General features: G+C 37.3%; 1 protein-coding gene across 4 annotated transcripts in view; it reads right to left on the bottom strand.

Moving 5' to 3' along the window:
• The window catches only part of ME2 (malic enzyme 2), a 131,834-nt gene that overhangs the window by 95,062 nt on the left and 10,444 nt on the right, over positions 1 to 26,328 (bottom strand). For 2 of the 4 annotated variants that reach the window (XM_001364356.4, XM_056824432.1), the window contains exon 1: positions 9,752 to 9,890. The exons of the other annotated variants lie outside the window; for them this stretch is intronic. The gene's annotated coding sequence lies outside the window, so the exon portion shown is untranslated. Of the gene's footprint in view, positions 1 to 9,751; positions 9,891 to 26,328 lie in introns of those variants that run through there. 4 annotated transcript variants of the gene reach the window in all.

Genomic DNA, 26,328 nt, shown 5'->3' with positions numbered 1-26,328 from the left:
TCCAAATGCCTAGCCCTTACTGTTTTTCTGCTTTCAAACTCATACTTAGTATCAATTCTAAGAGAAGGTAAATTTTTTTTTAAATGTATCAACAAAACATTTAGAAATAAAAAAACATTTCCCCAGAGATTACACCAAGAGATCTTCTGTTAAAGCTCCAAGATGGGAGACCGATAGAAGTCCCCAAAAAACAAAAAAATGAGAGGAACAAGAGCACAGGCAAATACAGGGAGTAAAGAATGGGTGAATTTGAACAAACAACAGAAAAAGAAGAAAGAAACTACGATACACAGCTACTACTCAGCAAATGGAACAGAGGGGGAGGGATCAGCAAACAATAAACCAGAAATCCCAGCAAATTGGATACAGGCTGTGGAAGAACTCAAAATACAACTAAGAGAGGCTGAAGACAATTGGGAAAAGAACTTAAAAATTGAGATAAGTCATCTGGAAACAGAGGCACTTGAACTAAAACAAGAAAATAGTGTCCTGAAAGCCAAAATCAACCAGCTGGAAAATGAGGCAAAGGAGATGAAAGATGAGGCAAAGGAGATGAAAGACGAGGTAAAGAGGATGAAAGATGATCTTCAAAGAAAATCAGACCAGAAGGAAAAAGACGACCAAAAAGCCAGAGATGAAATCCAATCTTTAAGAACCAGAATAAAACAACTAGAATCAAGTGACCTCACAAGGCAGCAGGACACTATAAAACAAAACAAAAAGAATGCAAAAATTGAGGAAAATGTGAAGCATCTCATTCACAAAACAGATGATTTAGAAAATCGTTCAAGAAGAGACAATTTAAGAATAATTGGACTACCAGAAGACCACGACAAAAAAAAAAAGCCTGGACATAATACTAGAGGAAATTATCCAGGAAAACTGTCCCAAGATCCTAGAACAAGAGGGGAAAGTGGAGATTGAAAGAATCTACAGATCACCCCCTGTATTTAATCCCCAACTGACAACACCAAGAAATGTTATAGCCAAATTCAAAAACAATCAGATGAAAGAACAGATATTACAAGCTGCCAAGAAGAAGCCATTCAGATACCATGGAAACACGGTGAGGATAACACAGGATCTGTCTGCATCCACACTGAAGGACCGAAAGGCATGGAATATGATATTCCGGAAAGCAAGGGAACTAGGCCTACAGCCAAGAATAAAATACCCATCAAAACTGACTATATTCTTACAGGGGAAAGTATGGTCATTTAACACAACAGAAGAGTTCCAAGCATTCATAAATAAAAGACCAGACCTGAACAGAAAATTTGAAGTCCAACCACAGAACTCAAGAGAATCATCAAAAGGTAATTAAAAAAGAGGGGAAACAACAACAACAACAACAAATTTTTAAGAGACTCAATAAGTTAAAATGATATGTATCCCTATAAGAAAAGAGGTCAATGGCAACTCTTAAAAACTGTTGCTATCACCTGAGCAGCTAGAAGAACTACACTCAGAGAGAACAATGACAAACTGTATAGGATGAAAGGACAAGACATAAATAGGTATATAGAGATATGCATGCATAAATACATATACATGTATATGTGTGTGTATATATATATATATATATACATGACTAAAGCTAAAAAAGAAAAGAGGTTATGACTAAAAGAAATGGGAAAAGAAACAAATGGGGGTAAATTTATAAGTCACAGAGAAGCTCATGGCGGGAGGGGGGAGAACATCGATACACTGGAAGGGTAAAGAGGTTGGAGATATGAAATACTCAACTCTTACGTACTTTGAAACTGACCCCAAGAGGGAAGAACAATCCAACCCATTGGTGAAGAGAATAGATTTGCGCCCTATAGGGGAGTAGAAGGGTAAAAAACAGACTGGTGGGGAGGGAAGTAGTACAAGGGAGGGAGAGGGTGGGGGGGAAATTTTAAAAAGACTACAGGGGAAAATAAGGGAGGGAATAAGAAGGGAGGGGGGTAGAAAGGGAAGTACAAGGGGGACTGATTTAAAGTAAATCACTGGACTAAAAGGTAGAGCTGAAGAAGAAAGGTTAGAATTAGCGAATGAAGAATATAACTTTGGAAAAATTTTCTTCTGGCTAAGTTCCACTGAATGCCACTTTTTCTATGATTTTTTTTAAATTCACAGTGAATTTTGTCCAGTACTTTCATACCTGGAAATGTTTTATCTAGTGTATATCAATAAAAGACAAAAAAAAAGCAATGAAATAAATCACATGATCATCAATCTAGAGTTAGAAAGTATGTTAGAGGCCATCTTCTACAATCTCCTCATTTTATAGATGTGGAAACTAAGGCCCATAGAGCTTAAGTGAATTTTCCTAGGCTACCCAGGTTTTATGTGGAAGATTTATGATTAAACTCGAATCATGTTACTCTAATTCCAATATTCTTGTTGCTGTGTGACATATAGTCTGTTCACTAAGTGTTAAATGTATACTATACTCCAAAATCTATAGACCATTTCCTTAAAACTCAAACAATGCCCCATTAAACTATGTTGATTAAAATACTTCTGCAATAAAGCATGGAACTCTGAAAAACATTGTTTAAGAGGACAACAAACAGGACCAATAGAAGAGTAGAATGATAGTCTAATTCTTCTTTAATACCTCTGCTTCTCTTAATATATATATATACATATAGTATATCTTTTATATATTATATTATAATAAATGAAGTCACATCCTTGAAAAAAAAAGAAATAAAAAACATTGCATAATTTTTCAAAGATAACTAAGCTCCTTCTGTCATTTACAGTTCTGGGCCTAAATTATTACAGCCTGGACAACATACATTTTTTTTATCTTCAGTGAATATGAACATAGTTGTATAGAAATAATAATAAACATAAGGCTATAATTTGTCAAACATAATTATTAAAACAATGAGCTAGCTTTTCTGTTCTAGAAATAGAAAAACAACTGTCATAAAATAATGGAGAGAAACCCCACTGGGATTTAAACACATATGGAGAAAATGTTTCCTTTCTTCCATACCCAAAGGGAGTTACCCCACATTCTGCTCTCATATCTCCAAGGACACACAGAGGCTTATTAAAGGCATGATCCAGGGAATAAAAGGATCAAAGAAAGGTAGAGCCAGAAACAGTATAAGTATAGTGATTGTTACTAATAAGATTATACCAACCCAATGGTTTAAACCCCGCCCCCGACTAGGTTTTCAATTATATTCATCAGTGTGCATAAAACCTTAGGTTTGGTTGTTTTACAGTCAGGTGTAAGATTCTAGAAAGGGACATGCAATTTTCTAGGGGAAATAGGACTGTTTACTGTGATTCTAGATTTTTCACCCTACCATAAGAAGGTAATAAAATAATTGCATTATCAATTACACTAAGCATTTAGTTAACATGTTAATGGAAAAATATTTTCCCATGTAACTGAAATCTTAAAAACTTATAGTTTATGCTTGTCGGACTGACGTAAAATAGAGGCTTCCACTCTACAACCCTGCAGAATGTCTAGAAGTAAACCTCTATGACCCACTCCAACGCAGAAGTTATTATTAATGAAAATCTATTATGGAGCTTGTCTTTGATGAAGAGGAGAATTGAGGCATTAGTTCCAGGTGTTCACTTATAGACTGTTTTGTTTCTGAACACAGCATTGTTAGCAAACACATGATCAGCAGCAGGATTCAGGTTACAAATATACTTCTTTAATGGCAAGATCTCACTCATTAAAGTGATTTCACTGCAATTTACCTTATATAGCATGCAAAACTGATGTGGTCTTCCATACTATACGTATAGTGCCATCAATAAAATCTATTTTTAAGAAATCAATAAAACTGTAAATGGTCATTATATTAAGTACCATTATTAGAACTCAAAGAATAAAATTTAAAATCTCTATAACTAAAAAAACCTCATTTGAAAAGCATAAATTGAACAGTTACTTTCATAATGTTTTCTAGTTGAAAGAGCACTGGCTTTGGTATCAGAGGATCTCAATTCAAATGCTGAATCTGATACTTACCAACTGAGTAACCTTAGAAAAGTCACTTGAACCCCGTTAGGCCTCAGATTCCTCAACTGGAAAATAAAGAGGCTGGACTAGATGGTCTTTGAGGTACCAGCCAGTACCAGACCTATGCTCCATTTGCCAATAAGACTTAATATGTAATTATTACAAGGAATACATTTTTTTAATGTACAGTTTTCTAGAACTCCACAGTCAAAACTTCTTTCCTGGAGAATTATTATTTGGATGAAAAAAGTATAACAATTTATGAGAGGCAGGATGGTTGAGACAAAAAAAAAACAAACCAGGATTTGGGTGTCAAGAAGCCTTAGCTGGAATTCTGCTTCTAACATTAACTCTGTGCAAATCAATCTCTTGGGGTCTTGGTCTCTTTGTAAAAGGAGAAGGATGGATTTAACCTCTAACCCTTCTAGCTCCAAATCTATGAATTTATAATGTTTAGCTCCTCAAAAATTATAGAAGACTATAAGAGCTGGATTTTAAAGAAAGATAAATTTTCTAAAAAAGTCTTGAAGGGATAATGGTTTGGTTGGATAACAATGAATAAAAAGGAATAAGGCTGGAAAGGTAAATTGGATTCAATCTGCAATAGGCTCACATTATTTTTAGAACTAAAAGACTGGTACAAGGGTGGTCTCTGAGTGGAGAGATGATGAATGTGGATATATAATGAAAAGGATTTGGTAACCAATTTGTTATGGAGGAGTGGGAAGAATAAAATAGTCATGACTAGAGGGTCTGAACCTGAGTGAATGAGATGACACCATCAACTGAAATAGAAAAGTTTGAAGAAGGGTTTAGAGGAGATGAGTTTACTTTTGGAGGTGTTAAATCTGATATTGTTATTTTATCATCAGTAAATTGAAACACAAGGGGGGGTGTATTTTATGCTACTTATAAACACAGATAGCAATATTGAAAACAAGAATATCTTTAATGTAGACATTTTATAATCTCTTTAAGTCTATTCAATAAAGGTTCTGTGTAATTTCTATAATTTAATCACTGTGTGGGTATCTCCAATATAGGAAAACCCTTCACCACTTCAACTCCTATAAAACTAATAAGCTAACTTATTTGTCTTAAGGCATATAAGTCAGAGGCAGAATTTAAAGCCAGTTCTTCCAGACTCCTACTGCTTTATCTACTATGCCAAGCTGTCTCTAAATCTACTGAAGCTTCATAAATTTATCATGTAACAATGAATTCTCTTTAGTAGCTCAAACCAATTTCAAATCATTTGTTTGATCTGTTTAGCTAGTGTGACATTCTTTGGGGTTCAAATACATATTATCTATGTAAATGGAAAAGTCATTTAACTTCTGAGTTTTAGTTACTTCACTAATAAAATGGAACAAAAAACACTAGTATGGTATACCTACTCACTGAGGTACTATGGGAAACACCTTAAAGAAATGTGAGCTATTATTATTGTTGTTGGAATATATAGGTACATTTCTTTAAGCAAACCCAGTACAGAATATCCAGATTTATGTGTCTGTGACTGTGTGTGTGAGAGAGAAAGAAAGAAAAAGGGGGGTGGGGGGAGGTTAGTAATTTCATAATTGTCTTAATCTTGTGTGGTAGTCTACAAACTGGGGTCATAGAAGAATGACTACAGGAGTATGAGATCAGCTACTTCAGAAAGAGAAGCCAAAACTCACCCTCTCAGTGATGGACAATTGTGGGTTTTCTTTCCAACATAACCAGACCTATTATTTCCAAATAATACCCAAGGCCTCTCTTCTTGCAATGTAAGCTTTCAACCACTTCCCTACTTTTGTGGCAATCTTGGCTCCTAGGGCTGTTAAAGCCTAACCCTGTCTGAGCACCTGTACCAACAGTAGTTCAGAAACTGCTGGAAAAATCCTCTTCCTTCTAGAGCACCCAATACCCCTAGAAACACCACTTGGAATTCCTGACCCCTTTGACATCATCAGTGGGATAGTGAATTGTACAAAATGAACATGCATGAATGTGCTGTGTTCTTCAGTGAAGATTCATTCTCTTTTCTCTAAACCTATACAGATTCCAAACTTCTCTATTATCTGTACTACTGGGGGTATTACTATTTTTCTAGTCACCCTGGTATGCAACTTCAGCATCATCTTCAGTTCTTCATTCTACTTACCTAATATATGTAGTTCTCTGCCAAACATTATTATTTCTACCTCCACATTTCTCACATCTCCCCACTTCTATCTACTTATACAGTCACATCCTATTTCAAGGGCTTATTGCCTTTCATCAGGACTGAAGAAAATGCCTCCTAATTTCCTTATTTCTTCTTCAACTCCTTCATTCCTTTCTTCGTCTACCCTCCAAGACAGAAAGAAGTCATTATTTTAAAGTGAGGTCTTCTGATCATGTCAAAACTCTACTTGCTAAATTATGTATTATTAATATTATTTATTCTGGGAGCTCTCTATTGACTCTTGAATCAACTATCATGTCACTTTTACTTTTGTTTCTTTATCACTCTTGAATTTTATTTACATTTTATTAATTTATGTATAATCAATAGTGCAGTTGTACATGTATGTTATATACAAACAGAAAAACATGTATGGGGATATGCTCAAAAAATGTTTTGATGAGAGGGATAAGTGATCAAAAGAGTTTGGAAGCTACTTAACTATTGTACTTTAAATTTCATTTTCATAAAGCTTTCCTGTAAAATTTATATCAAAGCAAAATCTATCTATATTTCAGTTCTGGAAACTCACAGAAATTTATTGCAGACATTTTTAAGGGCAAGAGTATTTAAGACAGGACCTCTGTTCAAACTACCATAAAATACGCTTAATACTAAGAAGCAACAAACAATGATTTATGCTGATGTTAAGAAAAAGCATTATCACTTCCCTTGACTATGGTGTAATATAATAAAGAACTCTACTGTATTCTAAAATTCTTTTACCTCCCTGTGATTAAGGTCTTTACAGCAAATATAATATGGAATTCAGCAAGAAACTTTTGAATGAACAATTATACTATTTACAAACATTAATTTCATTATGATAATTAAAACAGAAATATGCAGCATTTATCAAAACTATGAAACAAGAAATATTCAAGAAACTAAAATGATCAATTTAAAATAAATTTTGCAATCTTTTATATAATTCGACATATTTTTCCTGCTAGTTATCATTACTCAACTCTCTACTGTTTTCAAAGGATAACACCAGATTTTAACGTCAATTGCATTTTAACACAGAATAATCATTTAGACCCTCTACAATTATATCAATTTAAATATACAAAAGAACACCTAATCTTTTAGGTCTAACACTACACTAACCTATTAGAATTTAATTTCACAGTGTTTAAATAGTAAGCTAAAAATAAATATAAATAATACATGAGCATTACTAGTTAAAAGTGGAATGGTGGAATAGAAAGAAAACAATCACATTTCCTTTAAATTTAAGGAAAATAAAATAGGAAACTCAAGACCAAATAAAATAAAGTCTGTGTAAGTGCTTTGTTATTGTATATAAATAAATCACATAAATATGTTAATAGGCATACTATTTACTTATTAATGCATAAGATATATATTTTGTATATTTAGGTTTCCTTCATTAAGAATATATGGAAGTGTGAACTGGAATGACCTCCAAAAATTGATGCAGAGTGAGAGGTGCAGAACCAGGAGAACATTATATACAGAGACTGATACACTGTGATACTTTAGGTTTAGTACCCATTTTTAGTTTAGTATCCATTAGTAGCAATGCAGTGATCCAGAACAATTTGGTGGGATTTATGAGAAAAAACACTATCCACATTCAGAGGAAAAACTGTGGGAGTAGAAACACAGAAGAAAAACAACTGATGGATCACGTTGGTCAGTGGGGATATGATTGGAGATGTTGACTCTAAATGACCACCCTCATGCAAACACCAACATGGAAATAGGTTTTGATCAAGGACACAAGTAAAACCCAGTGGAATTGCGCATTGGCTACTTGAAGGGGTGGTGAGAGGGGAGGGAGGGAAAGAATATGATTCTTTTAACAAAGGAAAAATGTTCTAAATTGACTAATTAAATAGAATTTTTTAAAAAAGAATATATGGAAGACCATTGAAAAAATAATCCAGGAAAAGGAGATGAATGTTGGGCTGGAGTTTGAATTGGTCTATGCTAATGCATAGATCTCAGAGAAAAAATTAAAAGTATTAAAGAATGATTCTTCAAGCATGTAACAGACGAAAACTTGTCCTAATTCTAAGAGGAATGCACAACTCTACTCTAAAAATACACTCACCAACATTTCTTACTCATTTTATTGCTAAGGCCATGTCAGCAGTTTCATTTTCTACATCTAACTTTCTAGTCTTTACAACTATCATACTAAAGCCCCCTATAGGTTAAAAGTCAGCTAACAAAGTAACAAATTTAAAACAAGTTTGATCCTTTAAAGTTTAATATATAATGATTACTAATTAACATGTTTTCCCCTAAAGTTATGCCAATTATTTAACTGTGCAACCAAAATCAACAGTAATCAACAGGGTAGACTTAGTCCACTTCTATTTCTGTAGTTAAAAAAAGTCAGTTAAGTGTTTTCTGAGTAGGAATGTTTCTCTCCTCTCCATCTTCCACAATGCTATGAGAAAGATAAAAAGAGATATATATTTGTAATTTTAAAGGGTTAGAATTATATGAGGCTAGTGATAACTATTAAAACATGAATACAAATTGCAAAGCTACATTAATGCTGATATTTCTTCTACATAGTAATCGTTTTATGAAGCCCAAAATATTTCCTAAGAAAGTATCTCTATTGAAAGTTTTTATTTTGATCATACTTGGGAAAGTATGGACACCAAAGTCACTTATTTTTTAAAGATTCAACATTATCATCAACAAGCATTCGTTTGAAACCAATGGATATTTCATCCTTGGGGCCAAGAAATCTTTAACATAATTGGAGGTATTCCTGGAAAGGCAAAAACCAAACCAAACCAAAAGTAACCACCTGCTGCCCATCCTATAGATGCAATGGAATCTGAATTTCTGAAAACTATCTGTCTTCCCACTTCTGTCTCTTAAGATAGATTCATCCATTTAAAACAAAACAACCACCTGTCCCTCAGTGGCAGATATGTATTCCAATATAAGAAGTTGCCCTTCTTGCAATACAACTTCACTCCCCCGAGGTCACAGGAGCACACCAACTAAATTAATTCAGATAGAAATGCCTATCTTGAGAATTGTTATCCAAAAGCAAACTCGAATGGGGGGAGGCGGCGGCGCCAAGACAGGCAGGGATGCTCTCTTTTTCTCGGTAAGACCACCGGTGCCTCACCACCCAGAACTTGAAGGCGCACCTGGCATCAAGAGGAAGGTAGTCAGAGGTTATATGAGGTAACGGGTGGAAAGGAGAGAGGGAGATCCCGGGGCCCTGTGCCCCACAGTCCATCCCGTAAGACCCAGGACCTGGGTCTCTTGCACCGGGGCTCTAGGGAGGAAGTAGTGCGTAAAGGACCCCCCACTCCGCCCCCGACCCACAAAGTGAAGGGCCCCCCTCCCAGGACCGCCAGGCCAGGCAGGGTGTATTGTAGGGGGAAGGGGGGGGGGGGAGTGCGGGAGGCCGGGGAGAGAGATGGAGGCCGTGGCCGCAGCCTCTCTCAGTCTCCTCCGTACTGGCGGGGTGATAGATTTCTAGCCCTGCCTGGGGCAGCCCCTTCTTTCACCTCACGCCGCCCGGAAGTCAGCATTCAGCCCGCCCGGGTCCTTACCTCGCTTCTCGCCTAGCGACAGGTGGTACTGCTGTTCACGAAGCAACCTATCCCCTCCGCTAGCCCAGACAAAGCTCCCAGCCGGCAGCCGCCACCTCCTGTGTTCTCTCCAGCTTTCCGCGTGGCGAAGAGGTTCGGGTTCAGCTCTGGCAGAAGCAGGCGGACTGGCAGACTCTAGTGAGATTCGGAAAGGGGTGGGGCGCACGGAAAGTGATGGGTGGGCGCGGCCTCGTCGTCGAGGCGGGGAGAGACTGACGTCACGCGCCGACCAATGGGGAAACAGGATTCCATCCTGGAGGGGTGGGGCTAAGTTCCGCGTCGTCTCCTCCGGGTTCCCCCCGACTCCTCCCCCTTCGTCTTCTTTCCCCCTCCCGGTGCTGCAGTGGTTTTCCCGCCCCCTATCACACCCCCTACCACCGGAGAGCAGGGTCCCTGCTCTCCGAGGGTAAAGTGGTAGAAAATAGACTGGTGGGATCCGAGCCCCGGTCCTGAATCAGAGGAGACTTTAGAAGGAAACGAGGAAACTCGTGCCGCGCCCTTCTTCCCGGGATAAGCGGGGTTGGTGCGCTGCCGTGCGCGCCGCCCCCTCCCATTCCCTCGTCCGTTGGACTCGTGCTTGGGGGGAGGCGATTGGGGACTCCCATTCCCGTCTGGGCGAAGGGGAGTGACCTGGCGAATTCCGAGTTTCTTGGTCTTGCTGGACTGCTCAGGAACGCAGCCCTGGTAGATTTGGGTCAAGAAATAACTAGAGACATGGAGGCTTACTTTTCCCTCCTGGGGGAGAAGGTGAGGTGGAGGAGGAGGAGGAGGAGGAGGAGAAAGATGATGAATCGGCGGAAGGAGGGTGGGAGAGGACGAGTAGTAAGGGGAGAAAGGAGGGGAAGAGACACCGGACCCTTCCGGGCTCCCGAGCATTCCTGGGACCGGGACAGAGAGAATGAGGGAGAGGAAGAAGGAGGGAAAGGGGGATGGGGGGAAAGGGAAAGGGGAGAATGACAGAAGGGGAGGGGAGAAGAGGGAAAGGGAAGGCAAGGATGGTAGAGGGGGAGGGGAGAAGAGGGGAAGGGAAGGAAGATGACAGGAGAGGGGGACATCAAGCCTTTGTGAGGTGGAGGTTTTTGTTAAGGGGGTTGGGGCGTAGTTGACGTAATTTGACTTCATCCCTGGAGCCCCAACATTGGCACCAAGGCCAGGGCCACCATATGCCCCAAAGATGGATCAGCGAAAGAAACTGAATCAAACCGTCTGAGCTCACAATCTCCAATTCGCAATAAATCTCTCTGTCTAAAGGCCTAAGATTTGTACCAAATCAGTTTCGTTGCTCTTCTCCCAGGGGTTATTTAAATTAAAACATCTAAGTGTCTGCTATATGCAAAGCATTGGGTTAGCTGCTGGGAATAGGAAGAAGTTCCCTAAACCTCGAGGTCCTCATAGTCTGATAGGTGGAGAAAAATAGACATGAATAGCCATCATAATAGGGGGATGTACTAAGTGCATAGAAGAGGTTCATACTATAGTGGTTTTGAGAGGAATATGTCAGTAGTCCTGCTGGGTTTTGTTGGTAAGTAAAAAAGCCTGATATTTTAAGTGACTCAACTTCATATATTGCTACTTAAGTAAAGTTATTGTTTCAGTTTCCTCAAATTTTTCACTTGAATTGCAAAGGTTTCCTAAAATCCTCATCTGAAATATAGTTTTGTTTTTTCTTTGTTGAAGTTTATTCCCTCAATCTTTTTCTTTCTTTCTTTTACCCCCTTTCCCTTCACATTCATTTATTCAATGAATATTTTTAAGAGGCTTCAATGTATAGGGTACTTTGCTAAATACTGGGAATATAAAAAGAGGCAAAAGACAGTTCCTGCCCCCTAGGAGCTTACAATCTAATGGGAGAGACAACATGCAAGCAAATCTATACAAATCAAACAATATACAAGATAATAGGAAATAAAAGATGGATAGCATTGGAATTAAATGTTAGGGGGAGTGAGGTGGATCAGTTGATAGAGAGCAAGGCATGGAGTGGAGGACCTGGGCTCAAATGTGGCCACCTGGCTGTGTGACCCAGGGCAAGTCAGCTGTATGACCCAGGGCAAGTCACTTAAACTCTTCCTACCCTTCTGCCTTGGAACAGATACTTAGTATCTATTTTATGAAAAGGGAAGTGTTGTTAGGGAAGGTCTCCTATAGAAGGTAGGATTTTTGTTGGAAGAAAAAGTAAGGTAGAAGATAAAAGTGAAAAAAAAATTCCTAGGATGATGATCATCCAGAGAGTTAGGATAATTAGGAAATTAAAATACTGGAAAGGGGGGAGGGAGCTGAGTTATATCACCAACACAAAATCAAGATGATTTATCCTTACAGTGTAAGATTCTAACCTAAGCCTAATTTTTGCCACATTCCAGTGTTCCCAATTTTAGAAAACCAAATATCAGTATTTACTAGTTGCCTTCCATGTTAGGTGCTATTCTAGGAGCTGAGATTGTAATGGAACAAAAGAGAGGATTTTTTTTTACCCTATTGTTAGTTGTACTGGGGTAATAATAGCTTTTAGTGCTCTAAGAAATATAAAGGTTTTTTTTTAAACAAATACTTCATTTTTATCCTCACTGCATCCCTGAAGGGTAGCTCCTAATTATTTGTGAGAAGTAAAATTACTTTCTAGGTAGCATACAATTAGTAAGAGTCTGAAGGAGAATTCCAGCTTTTCCTGACTCTTATGTTCTATTCACTCTATCCACTGTACAACCTGGGTTTAATCCTAGCTGAGTTCAATGAAAGGCTAGGATATTAGATTTTATTGCTTCTGGGTCTTGCTTACTTAGTATCCTCTGATTATTGATATTTTGATTTAACTGTTACCAATTAGTTTTAATAATCCACTGTAATATAATTTAAAATCTGGTCAGTCTAGGTCTTTTTTTATTCTTTGTTGTTAATTTTTTGCTTTTTCTTCAGTTTTCTTCAATTTTGCTCTTTAAACTAACTCCTTGGTATTTTGACAAGAACAGCATTAAATAAATATAGGTAGTATCATTTTTATTTTATGGCACAATTCAGCCATAAACAATTATTATTATTGTAGTCATTTAAGTCTTTATTTTTGTAGAATGTTTTGTGTTCATATATTAGTCCTGAGAATCTCTTGATGAACTTACATATTTTAATATATTCTTAATTATTTTAATGGAATTTACATTTTTTATCTTTTTTCTAATAGCTTTTTGTCAGTTTATACTGTATTCTTAAGCTAATCCCAGTTTTTATTGAATTTCTAGGATTCTTTAAGCAAATCATATCTGCAAATAATCATTTTGCCTCTTTGCTTATGCTTACTTGCTTTTGTCTTAGTTTGGTCAGCCATTCCTAATTAATGACTGGATTCTTTTAGATTGCCACTATAAAAAGAGTTATAAGTAGGTCTTTTCCTCTTTGACCTCTTTGGGATAATCAAAGACCGAGTTTAGGGGTGGTATTGAGTCAGAGGCTCTGTACAGTTTACTAACTTGGTTGATTTCTAGAATAGCTAGAGTAGTCCACAACCTATCAACAATTCATGAATGTTTTTGTTCCCTATAGCCTCTCTCCAATGTTTATTATTTTCTTTCTTTTCTAAGCTTTGCTAATCCAAACCACAAGAGTTGCTTTACTTTTCATTTTCTGATTATATCACTTTAATTTTAAAATAAATTACTCCTTACATACCCAGTGAAACATCCCTTATAACAAAGAATAAAACATTTTTTTAAAAAGCAACAAAAATAACCAAAACATCATACAAGTCTTATACTAAGTATATGAGGGATTTGACACCCAGCATGCTACAACTGAAATGAAATGACAGAGATACGTTTTATCATTTCTTCACTTGGACCAGCTTTGGTCAGTTTCATTTTTTTGTTCTTTCCATTTACTTTATAACCAACATTTATTTAGAACCTACTATGTACAAGATGCTATAATAGGTGCTAGGATACAAAGATGAAATAGATTAGTCTTTGCTGTCAAGGTGGTGAGGATGAGGCATGTACATAAATAACAGGCAACATGCCATAAATATAAAGGTAATGTCCAAAGTGGTATGAGGACTCTGAGGATGGAAAACTCATTTTTGGCCAAGAGGGGGTAGCAAAGATATTGAAGGCTTCATGAAGGAGCTGGCATCATATTTGGTTTACAACTTGCTCGAGCAAGACATATGCAATTCTAAGCAGAATGCATGTATGTGTATCACAGATCCAATTCATGCAGAAGTCAAAACTACCCCATGATGTCATTTGTCTGTCTTTGAAAAAGAAGCACACACAACATGTAGCTCTTTATGGCTTATTTTCCAGAGCCAGGGTGGCTACATCTTAGGATTCTGGGGGGTATCCTGAGGGTTTTAGAGGTATTTATTTTCAATTGTTGGCTTTCATCTCCACTAATAGTACTCTTCCCCACTATTAGGTTCACAGGATTAGTACCCTACTTCTAAGCATTTAGCATCTATTAGCTTTTACAGAGGGATAATTTACTAAAAATAAAGAAGAAAAAACAAAAGTTAAAACATTTCCCCTAGCTCCTTAGAGCACATTCTTTTCTACTACCTCAGCCTCTGGGGAGAATGGGCTCAAATTTAGTTCAGTTCCTACGTAGCATCAGTCCCACCAAGTTCAAATACAAATGCAGCACTGCTGCTGAATGAGTCCTTGTCTCAGTCATTGCTGGGTTGTCACAAAGGTCATTCAAATGTCATTCAATGTTTCACATAGTGGTAAGGTTGCTAATGCCTAGATGTAGAGATACAAGCAAGCCCAAACACTTGTTCTCCTGACCTTTTGAGACTCAAAACTTTAGATGTTCCAATTCCTTCACCTAAAACAAAAAATAATAAATCTGAGGCAAAAACTGAGGTTTCCCTAAGTCTGTATGTTAGCCTCATTGGGGAGGGCCAAAGCCCTCTCCCTCTCCTTGTTTCTCACCAGGTTGCCTTCAGTGAAGAAATCAAACTAAGAGCAGAGAAGTCAAACAGTATGCAGCCAAAAAGAAAAATGATTGAGGCCAACTAAAGAAAGCCCTTTTTGAATGTACTGCCAGGTCTAGTTAAATCATTGTTATTATTAGTCATTTTCCAGTTATGTCTGACTCTGAGACCCCATTTGAGGTTTCCTTGGCAAAAATACTGAAGTAGTATTTGCTACTTCCTTCTCCAATTCATTTTACAAATGAGGAAACAGAGATAAACAGAGTTAAGTGACTTGCACAGGTTCACATAGCTAGTAAGTGTCTGAGACCAGAATTGAACTCAGGTCTTCTTGACTTCAAGCCCAGCACTCTGTCTACCTGCATCACCTAGCTGTCCTGGGATTTAGTGAGACCTAATTCAGGAAAAATCTCTAATGAACAAACTCCAGGGAAATATGGCAGGTCCTCCTGCCATTAGTTGTCTGCTTTGTTTAACTAAATGTTGGATCTTGGTTAATAAGGTTGAAAGATAGTTCTTTGACAGAGTTTTATAAAAAAATTTCCATCAGTAACGTTGTATTTTTAAGATTTTCAAAGAAAAAATGCCACACTTTAAATTGAAAGAAGTAAGCAAACTGAGGGAGTTTAAAAGTATAATAATAAAACAGGTAAACTAGAAGAGTAGGGAAAATTAAGAGAAAAATGGCAGGTTCAGGGACTAAAGTTTATTGAAGATATGCCAGTTATGTAGTACCTTTTGCTCTATACATTCAAGGGTGGGCAGGGCATCTGAGGGAACATTTTGTCATCAAGTGCCTGCTATAGTAACCACTATAGTAAAAGTGACTATAAAATGTGAACAACCTAAAAAAATGGCTACTTGTCAGGATTTTTTCAGCCAAGAACAAACAATCAGAGAAACTGTAACAATCACCTATGACACTATAAAAGTTTCACTGGAAACCATTTTTAATAGGAAGATTTTAGACTAAAATGGTACAAGGATCGTCTCATTTACACAATACAAATAGTGAAATATGTGTATAAATATGAAATTGACTAGTGAAGTAGATGTTACAACAACTTTGATTCTTTCTCATAGATCCCTCTGAGTTGTTCAGGATCACTGCATTGCCACTAATGGAGAAGTCCATTACATTCAATTGTACCACAGTGTATCAGTCTCTATGTACAATGTTCTCCTGGTTCTGCTCTTCTCACTCTGCATCAATTCCTGGAGGTTGTTTTAGTTCCCATGGAATACCTCCACTTTATTATTACTTTGAGCACAATAGTATTCCATCACCAACATATACCACAATTTGTTCAACCATTTCCCAATTGAAGGGCATCCCCTCATTTTCCAATTTTTTACCACCACAAAGAGCGCAGCTATGAATATTCTTATACAAGTCTTTTCCTTATTATCTCTTTGGGGTATAAACCCAGCAGTGCTATGGCTGGATCAAAGGGCAGACAGTCTTTTAGTGCCCTTTGGGCATAGTTCCAAATTGCCCTCCAGAATGGTTGGATCAATTCACAACAACACCAGCAATGCATTAATGTCCCAATTTTGCCACATCCCCTCCAGCATTCATTACTTTCCTTTGCTGTCATGTTAGCCAATCTGCTAGGTGTGAGGTGATACCTGAGAGTTGTTTTGATTTGCATTTCTTTGATTATTAGAGATTTAGAACACTTTTTCATGTGCTTATTAATAGTTTTGATTTCTTTAACTGAAAATTGCCTATTCATGTCCCTTGCCCATTTTTCAATTGGAGAATGGCTTGATTTTTTGTACAATTGGTTTAGTTCTTTATAAATTTGAGTAATTAGACCTTTGTCAGAGTTTTTTGTTATAAAGATTTTTTCCCCAATTTGTTTCTTCCCTTCTAATTTTAGTTGCATTAGTTTTGTTTGTACAAAATCTTTTTAATTTAATGTAATCAAAATTATTTTACATTTTGTGATTTTTTCCTAACTCTTGCTTGGTCTTAAAATCTTTCCTTTCCCCAAGATCTGACATGTATACTATTCTGTGTTCACCTATTTTGCTTATAGTTTCCTTCTTTATATTCAGGTCATTCACCCATTCTGAGTTTATTTTGGTGTAGGGAGTGAGATGTTGATTCAAACCCAACCTCTCCCATATTGTCTTCCAATTTTCCCAGAAATTTTTATCAAATAGTGGATTTTTGTCCCAAAAGCTGGGATCTGTGGGCTTATTGTGGACTGTGTTGCTGAGGTCACTTACCTCAGAAGTCTATTCCACTGATCTTCCTTTTGGGAGCAAGTGAATTTGTGAAAAGAGATACAGTGGAAAGATTTGGACAGTTTAGCATATGTTCTAGATTTTAAGTGACTAGCTTAATATTCTGCAGGGTAGTCTTCCTAAAGAGGATGGGAAGATCCTAAAGGTGAAATTGAAGTTATAACTATTCCATTGAGGAGGAAAATGGGGAAGTACATAAAGAGACTCATATCTCTCAGTATGGGTAACTAACTCACATTTTATGACATGTATGGAAAGTGTTAAAAAGGGCAGATATCTGAGAATGAATATGGAAGGCTAGTATTACTCTGTTTTAGGACTGCTAAACTCAAAATGAGTTGAGACTGATAAATACTAATTTCAATAAGATGGACTTGTTTGTGGGGACCATGAGGGGACTTAAAGGAGTTGGTACCTTGGGAGAAAAGATAAAGACAAAAGAAAAAATGGAATTACAGTGTAATGATTAAAGTTCTCTGAAGACTATCTTGATTTTATATTTATTATTAAATAGCTAAAAGTGGGCCACAGAGAGAGAAGCACAAACCACTTTGCTGACTAGCTGAGAGAGTGAGAGCCTAGGGCTGCCATGGCCAACCAGTGCTTTCAGCCACCTCTCAGCTAAGCAAGCCTAGCGCCAAACTGTGTAGCAAGTCCAAGGTTCCCAGAAAAAGCCCCCATTTCCTGTCCTCTCCATCAATTTATAAGGGAAGTATGTGGAGACATGAAAAGAGAAGAAAAGAATAAAAATGATACCATGATTACCTTTAAAAAATTGCCATGGTGTAATGTCCCTGAACAATCTGCAGGGATCTAGGAGAAAAACACTATCCATAAGCAGAGGACAAACTGTGGGAGTAGAAACACTGAGGAAAAGCAACTGCCCAACTACAGCGGTTGAAGGGACATGACAGAGGAGAGACTCTAAACGAACACTCTAATGCAAATACTAACAACATGGCAATGGGTTCGAATCAAGAACACATGTGATACCCAGTGGAATCACACATTGGCTATGGGGGCGGGCGGAGGAAAAGAAAATGATCTTTGTCTCTAATAAATAATGCTTGGAAATGAACAAATAAAATATTATTTTAAAAAATTAAATTTAAAAAATTGCCACAAAATCAAGAAAAAATATATCCAAGTAAAACAAATCCAAAGGGAACTCAAAAGCAGAATTTACATATGTAATTCACATTTTTAAAACAAATTAACTGTGGTGTTTGTAGTTTTGCACTTAATTTTACGCATTTGCTTAGTTAAATTTGGGGGGTTGGTGGTAGTTACTAGGTATATAAATTTTTTTTAAATAAAAAGTTTTTGGGGGGCAAAAAGAAGGATACAAATTAATATTAAGTTTCCACACTGGGTAGGGTGGATGGCATGTTAATGGATTAAGGTAAGAAGGCTGAATTATTCTACTCTTGTTTCTATTTTTCTCCCCAAGAGGAATGATTATAGTATGACAGATTTAAGACAGGAAGGGATTTAAAAAGTAATCTGATCAAATTGTCATTTTACAGTGAAGGAGACTGAGGCCTGGAGAAGTGAAGTGACTTTGCTAATGTTACATACAAGAAAAAAGTGGTAGAGGGGGCAGCTGGGTAGCTCAGTGGATTGAGAGCCAGGCCTAGAGACGCGAGGTCCTAGGTTCAAATCCGGCCTCAGCCACTTCCTAGCTGTGTGACCCTGGGCAAGTCACTTGACCCCCATTGCCTACCCTTACCACTCTTCTGCCTTGGAGCCAATACATAGCATTGACTCCAAGACGGAAGGTAAGGGTTAAAAAAAAAAGAAAAAAGGAAAAAAAAGAAAAAAGAAAAAAGTGGTAGAACTGGTTTTTGAACTCGGGTCCTCTAACTCCATATCATATACTCTTTCACTACATCATGCTACTTCTATAGACTGGGAAGAGTGAAACAAAAATGATTAACAAGGAGTTGAAACCAATAGTCAATGAAGAGATAAGGGAGCATCAAGTTCCCTCAATAAGTTTAAGTTACCCAGCTTAGATGAGCAACATTTTATGGTATTGAAAGAACTGGTAGAATTTTTAAGAAAATTGTATTTGCTAAAAGAGAATGGCATTGCCTTAGAGCCCAGTCAAGAAATAGTTTGAGTAGAGGATCTGTTTGAGAAGCAATCCTGCCTAGGAGATGACATTTTGGTACACAATTTCCATGAGGAGATCAAGAACTTCAAAGGCTCTAGTCCCAAGTTGTGCACTTCCCCAGACAAAGCATATAATGATTATTCTTGTTTTGTATTCTGTTTAACCATTAAGAGCTAATGGAGTGACCTTGACTGATTTATTAAATGGGAAACACATTGGGGACTCAGACTCTAGTTGTGAGTAATAGATGTAGAACATCTCTACACCAGAATCCTGAGAGGCTGAGTTAGAGCAGAACTGTAGCAGCACCCCCATTTCTCAGTGGGAGTCCACATTGGGATGAGTGAGCTAAGCTGAAGGGAGTGAAGAGGGTTGGAAGGTTGGGGGTTCACATTTAGACACCACACCTGTACTACACATAGTATATTCAGACAAATCGTTTTGAGGGATAGAGTAATAACTGGGGGAATCAGGAAAGGCATTGTATAAGAGGTAGCACCTAAGATACACTTTAATGGATATTTGAGGTTCTCTGAGGTGAGGTGAGGATGGAATACATTCCAGACATCAAATATTACTTTTGTGAGGGTATGAAGACTGGAAGGCTGGCTATTATGGGAACTCTAGTGGCCTACTAGTACTTCAGTGTAAGGGATAGTGTGTGGAGGGCAGTAATTTGAAATGAGACTGGAAAGATAGAGGCTATTTGTGGAAGGCTTTAAATCTAGTCTGAAGATGTGTGCTCTATCTTAAAAGACAATCTAGTTCCAACCTATTTTTCCAATATTTTTTGCTAGTTCCATATAATACCTTTTCAGAAAAAATGATTATTCAGTATCTCCCTAAAAAAATATAACTTCTATACGTGCCCTATTCCCTAGAAATCCTATCATTAAAAGTCCAGCTCAAATAACAGTTAACATTTATACTGTGCCTTAAAGTTTTGGAAATATTCTTCATTGTTTCAAATGATCCTTGCAATAATGCAATGGGATAAGCACTATATGTCCATTACACCATGACTCTCATGGAGTACAATATTCTAAAACCCCACTACTTTAGGATTGTGAATGACCTAACATGATATCTGCTCCAGTGATTCTCGGAGAAAGTCTTGTCGAAAGGATCTGCAAGGTCAAAACTATTTGAATAATTATAATCCTCATGCTTTAATTTCTAATATGGTAAATGTTGACAGCTATAAACCACATAAATAAAAGTTCTTTGAAGGTTATTAATTTCTAGGAGTACAAAGTGGTTCTGAGATAAAAAAATTTGAGAATCATTGACCTAAATCTCATGCCATTCCTATTACAAATGAAGAAACTAAAATCTTGTTATAGAAAGGAGCATGCTCAAAGTCATTATTACTCTAATACCTCACTCTGAAGTGATCTCTCTTTCCTTTGAACTCTGATATTGCTTAATAAATCTACCATTCACTTGGCATATTATTTATTGCTTTGGCTACTCACTTTCTCATATATCTGAAGGAAGGAGATTACAGGGGTCACTTTGCTGGCTTTGGGTGCAAGATTCTTATTGTATTGCCCTGGTTGCAGCCCTAGGGTATAGTTGCAGGGTGAGGAGGATCACCAGCAGACACCAGCACTTGCAGCCACAGAGGACCACAGGACTCTGGCCACAGTTCTAAAGGGTAAAAGAGTGCTTGGGCTCATAGACCAAAGCACAGGCCTGGAGAGTATTAAATACCTTTCTCCTTATATTATACCACCTTGGAAGACCCGAAAGTGGATAGATGCCCAGTGCCAGTTCTGAAGATGGCTACACAAAGAACTTGAAGCTTGGAACATTGCTCCCTTAACCACAGTTCCAGAGTACATCTTTAATGGTTTTTTAGACTAAAAGAAAAAGGAAAATGAGCAAATAACAAAAATAAACTCAACATAGAAAGTTATTTTGGTGACAGGGTAGGCACAAACTCAGAAAAAGACAACAAAGTCAATACCGCTGCATCTAAAGACTTCAAGAAAAATATTAATTGCTTTTAAGCTCAAAATGAATTAATGGAGGAGCTCAAAAAGCAGTTTAAAAATCAAATGAGAGAAGTAGAAGTAAAACTGTGAAAAGAAATGAGAAGTGAAACAGGGAAACAGGAAAATCATAATAAAGGAGTCAACAGCTTGGTAAAAGAGGCACAAAAAAAATGAAGAAATATCTTTAAAAAAAGAATGAACCAGTTGGTAAAAGAGGCACAAAAATCCATAGAAGAGAAGAACTTTTTAAAAAGCAGAATTGGCCCTTTGGAAAAAGAGGTACAAAAATTCACTGAGGAAAAGAACTATTTACAAAATAGAATTAGAGAAGTGAAAAGGAGGTATAAAAGCTCACTGAAGAAAACTTATACTTTAAAATTAGAATTGGGCAAGTGGAAATTAATGACCCCACAAGATATCAAGAAATGAAATGAAAAGAACAAAAAAATGAAGAAAATGTGAAATATCTCATAGGAAAAACAATTGACCTGGGAAACAAATTCAGGGAGAGAATTTAAGAATTATTGGACCACCTGAAAGTCATGATTAAAAAAAGAGCTTAGGCATCTTTCAAAAAATCAAGGAAAACTGCCCCAACACTCTGTAGCTAGAAGGCAAAATATGAATTGAAAAAATCCACAAATCATTTCCTGAAAGATACCAAAAGGAAAACTCCCAGGAATATTATAGTCAAATTCCAAAACTCTCAGGTCAAGGAGAAAATATTTCCAGCAGCCAAAAAAGAAACAAGTCAAATATTGTGGAGCCATAATCAGTATTTATACAAGACTGAAAGGATGGGGGCCCTGGAATTTGATATTCCAGAGGGCAAAGGAGTTAGGACTACAAATAAGAATCCCTTACCCAACAAAAACAATAATCCTTCAGAGGAAAAAATGGGTATTCAATGAAATAGAAGACTTTCAAACATTCCTGATGAGAAGACCACAGCTGAATGGAAAATTTGATTCTCAATACAAGACTCAAGAGAACCATATAAAGGTTGCCAGGAAAGAGAAAAGACAGTCAATAAAGGTAAATTGTGTATATCCCTACATGGGAAAATGATTCTTCTAATGCTGAAAAACTTTGAAAAGAAAATTGTTTTTTATTGCTTTTATGTTGTTAATCATAAACCAAATGATAACATATCAGGTAGATAATTGCAGTTATGATTTTTAGAAAAAGTTAGACTGTTAGTAAATTAATTGTGTATAAGATGTCATTTATGATAATAGAATATTAACCATAGTATTAGCAAGGATATAGTTTGGCATTTTATATTCTAGCCTTTAACCAGAGTAAGAGCTTCTGTTGGATGAATAAAAATTTCAGGCCTGTGTGTTATCTAGGGAAATTGAAACCAATGCAGAAGGAGCTGGGCTTCTTTGGAATGGTGAGTGTAGGGCTGAGCTGATGAGATCACAGGAAAACAACCTTGGCATGCCCAGATGCTGTTTGATCCTGTGAAGATGTATGCCAACTACAGGGTCCCTAGAGTATTGTCAAGAAAGTTTACTTTGACTTAACCCCTCCCAGAAGTAGTGTGATAGTTCTAGAGGATTAAGTTTTCTTAACTTTGTACTGTAGTTTATGTTACCAAATGTTATAGCATGTTTCTTAACATTCTGTGTACTGTAAACCTCAAAATTTCTTAGACTTATAAATGTTGGAAATTTCACCATTGGGAAATTTCATACTTGAAAATTTTCCTTTTGATAGTGGGTCTTGGCTATTGGAATGTGAACCCCATTGGCATGAGAGTTTCCTCCTCCTCCCTTCTTAAGATTACTTTAGGACAGAAACCTTTTGCTGAACAATGGAAAGGACTTTGACCTAGGCTTAAGCATAGAACAGGAATTTCTTTGAGTCATGATTGATTTTAGAATTGATACAATGGAGATACTTGTAATCAATCTCCACCCTACTCAGTCCTAACAGGATTGAGGAAGGGCTGCAGCATAGATCAAAATTTAATTATTCCAATCTCTACCCTACTCAGGTTAACAGGATTTAGGAAGGGCTGTAGCAAAGGATCAAAGATTTAATTATTTGAAAATATGACCTTCAACAGACATGTGCAAAGCCAGAGACCTCTGGGCGGTCCTGGGTTAAGCTAGAGCCTCCATTGGCACAGGGAAATTGATGGACAGTGATTGGTAGATGTGAGAACTGAGGGGAGGGAACTTGGATGGTTTCCTTAAAGAGAGAGGGGTCTGAAAGCTGAAAGAGAGGTTGAGGAGTTTGGCTGAGTGGTTGGAGTGTGCTCTGAGAAGCTTGCTCTGAAGGAAGCTGAAGGTGGGGGCCTCTGAGACTGTTTCTCCATTTTGGTCACGTGAGTAATAGGGACTGATCTCTTTTCTTTGCCCCAGCTATCTAAGGGCTTGGGCCTTTTGGCCCAGCCTAAACAGAAGGGGTATTTAAGCCCTATTCCCTTCTCTCCCTTTTCTCTCTCTCTATCTCTAATTCCTTTCTTCCTCCTGTTGTAATTAAACTCCATAAAAGATTGACTGCTGACTTGAGTTTTCATTTAGGAAGTACATAGCTGAATTCCTTGGTGGCCTTAAATTAATATATATCAGTCTTTTTAAAGTGATTTCCTTGTCACAGTACCTGTTGCCTTGTTAATGACTTATGTGAATTAACTGTCAAAAACCTATAAAACTCCCGTTTTTATTTTCCATATTAAAGTTTGATTCTTCAATTCAGAATGTTGCCCCATAGATTTCTTTATTTCTTACATGTCATTATTAGGACAATTAGAAGGAGTACACATAGATAGAAGGTGAGGGTATGAGTTGAATATGATGAGGTGATATAAAAAATAAAATTAGGGCATGAGAAAGAAGAATATATTGGAAGAAGGAGACAGGGAAAAATAGAGTTGTGTAAATTATTGTACATAAAAGAGGCATGAGAGAGCATTCTCAGTGGGGAGAAGATGGGGGGATGTAGGGAGGAGAACATGTGAACCTTCCTTTCCTTATAATTGACTCAATGAGAGAAGAGCATACACAATCGGTTGAATATAGAATGCTATCTTGCCTTACAGGAAAATAGGAGGAGAAAGGGAGTGGGGCTGAGGGAAAAGAGGGAAAATTGGGGGAGGTGGAAGTCAGAAACTAAACATAGGATGGAAAGTAATACACTGTAATCATAATGGTGCAATTTTCTTTACAAGTCTCTAATAAAGGCCTCATTTCTCAAATACATTGAATACATAAGAATACAAGTCATTCCCCAATTGATAAATGCTCAAAGGATATGAACAGGCAGTTCTCAAACTAAGTAATTAAATTAAACCTTCTATATTTATGCAAAAATGCTCAAAATCATCCACTAGAGAAATGCAAATTAAAACAACTCTGAGGTATCACCCCATACCTATCAGATTGGCTATTATGATGGAAAAGGAAAATTATAAAACTTGAAGGGAATATGTAGAAAACTGGGACATGAATGCATTTTGTTGGGTGATGTATGGACTGATTCAATTATTCAGAAGAGCAATTTGGACCTATGCTGAAAGGTTTATAAAACAATACATACCCTTTGACTCAACAATACCATTACTAGTGTTAGGGGTAAAATTTATGATTGAACTGAGTATATTTTGAATTGGTCACCAGGGATTTAATTACTAAATTTCAATGAATTACTCAAGTCAGATTGGACTTTTATGGTAGTTTATTTACAATAGAGGGAAGAAATTAAGGAAATGAGAGAGAGAAAGAGAGTGGGGTAACTGCTCCAGCCTGGTCTGAACCAGGCAGGAATTCAGAGGCCTCAGTCAAGGGGTGGGGTGGGGCAGAGGATTAAATTTAACAAGGCTTCCAGCCATGAGGCCTCCTCCAAAATGAGTGGCCTCTCCAGAGGCTAGTGACTCCAGAAAGCCAAGGGAAAAGGAGTCCCAAGATGATGGGCCTTTCCAGAGGCTGGTGCCTCCAGAAAAGCCAAGAAAAGGGAGTCAGCCTTTTCACTCACCACATGGCAGTTCAAGGGAAGCAGTCTGAGGTCTCAGGCCTGAGCTCCTCCACAGTCAAGTTCTGGGGGAAGACCCCTTCACAGGAAATGACCATGAAATATAAAAGCAGTTCTTTGTGTTACTTCCTGTGTCTTACATGTGGCTTAAACTTGGCTTTGGACTGCCCAGGGGGACAGTCAGTTGTTTCTGATTTGTCCCTTGCTAGCACACACGGGCCATAGACCTTTCTCCCTCACACTTAATCCTTACATGGGGGCGTATACCTTCCTGGTAGCTAAAATTCTAAAGAATAAGTGGAAGGGGCAGCTAGGTAGCTTAGTGGATTGAGAACCAAGAGGCCAGAGGTCCTAGGTTCAAAGCTGTCCTCAGACACTTCCCAGCTGTGGGACCCTGGGCAAGTCACTTAACCCCCATTGCCTAGCCCTTACCACTCTTCTGCCTTGGAACCAATAAACACTATTGATCCCAAGACGGAAGGTAAGGGTTAAAAAAAAAAAGAATAAGTAGGGTGAAATCTAAATTTCACACTAGGTTTGTATCCCAAGGAGATAAAAAAGGTTGGGAGATGGGGGACCTAAATGTACAAAAAGACTTAGAAAGTGAAGCAATACCCATCAATTGGGGAATGATTAAATTATAGTATACTATTATAATAGAATACTATTGAGCTGTAAGAAAGAACAAACAGGAGAAACTCAGAAAAACCTGGAAAGACTTACATGAATTGATGAAAATAAGCAGAGCCATGAGACTATTGTACAGTGACAGGAATACTTTTATAATGAACAACTGTGAATAATGACTATTCTCAGCAATGGAGTGATCCAAAACTATTCCAAAAGACTCATGATAAAAAATGTCATCTACTTCCAGAAAAAAAGAACTGTCCCAGTCCAGATCAAAGTAAACTTTTTTTTTTAACTTTCTTAATACTTTTTCTATTTGAGTTTCCTTCCACAAAAGGATAAATATGGGAAAGTGTTTAACATAGCTGCTCATGTAAAATTTATATGAGATTGCTTACCATTTCTTTCTTTTTTTTATATGGTGCTGGATTTTTGTTTATTTTGTTATATTTCCCATTGCATTTTATTTTTTTCCATTTGAATTAGATTATTTAGTCCATTTATAACATTATTTCTTGGTTACAATAATCACATTATTTCCCTACATCCCCTCCACCCACCCTTCCCACAACCAATGAGCAATTTCATCGGTTATTACTTTTGTCCTTGATCAGAACCTATTTCCATGTTGTTGTTT

This window comes from Monodelphis domestica, chromosome 3, assembly GCF_027887165.1.
Source record: "Monodelphis domestica isolate mMonDom1 chromosome 3, mMonDom1.pri, whole genome shotgun sequence".
Lineage (NCBI taxonomy): Eukaryota > Metazoa > Chordata > Mammalia > Didelphimorphia > Didelphidae > Monodelphis > Monodelphis domestica.
The sequence above is the reverse complement of the archived record's forward strand: the minus strand, read 5'-3'. Positions and strand labels throughout refer to the sequence as shown.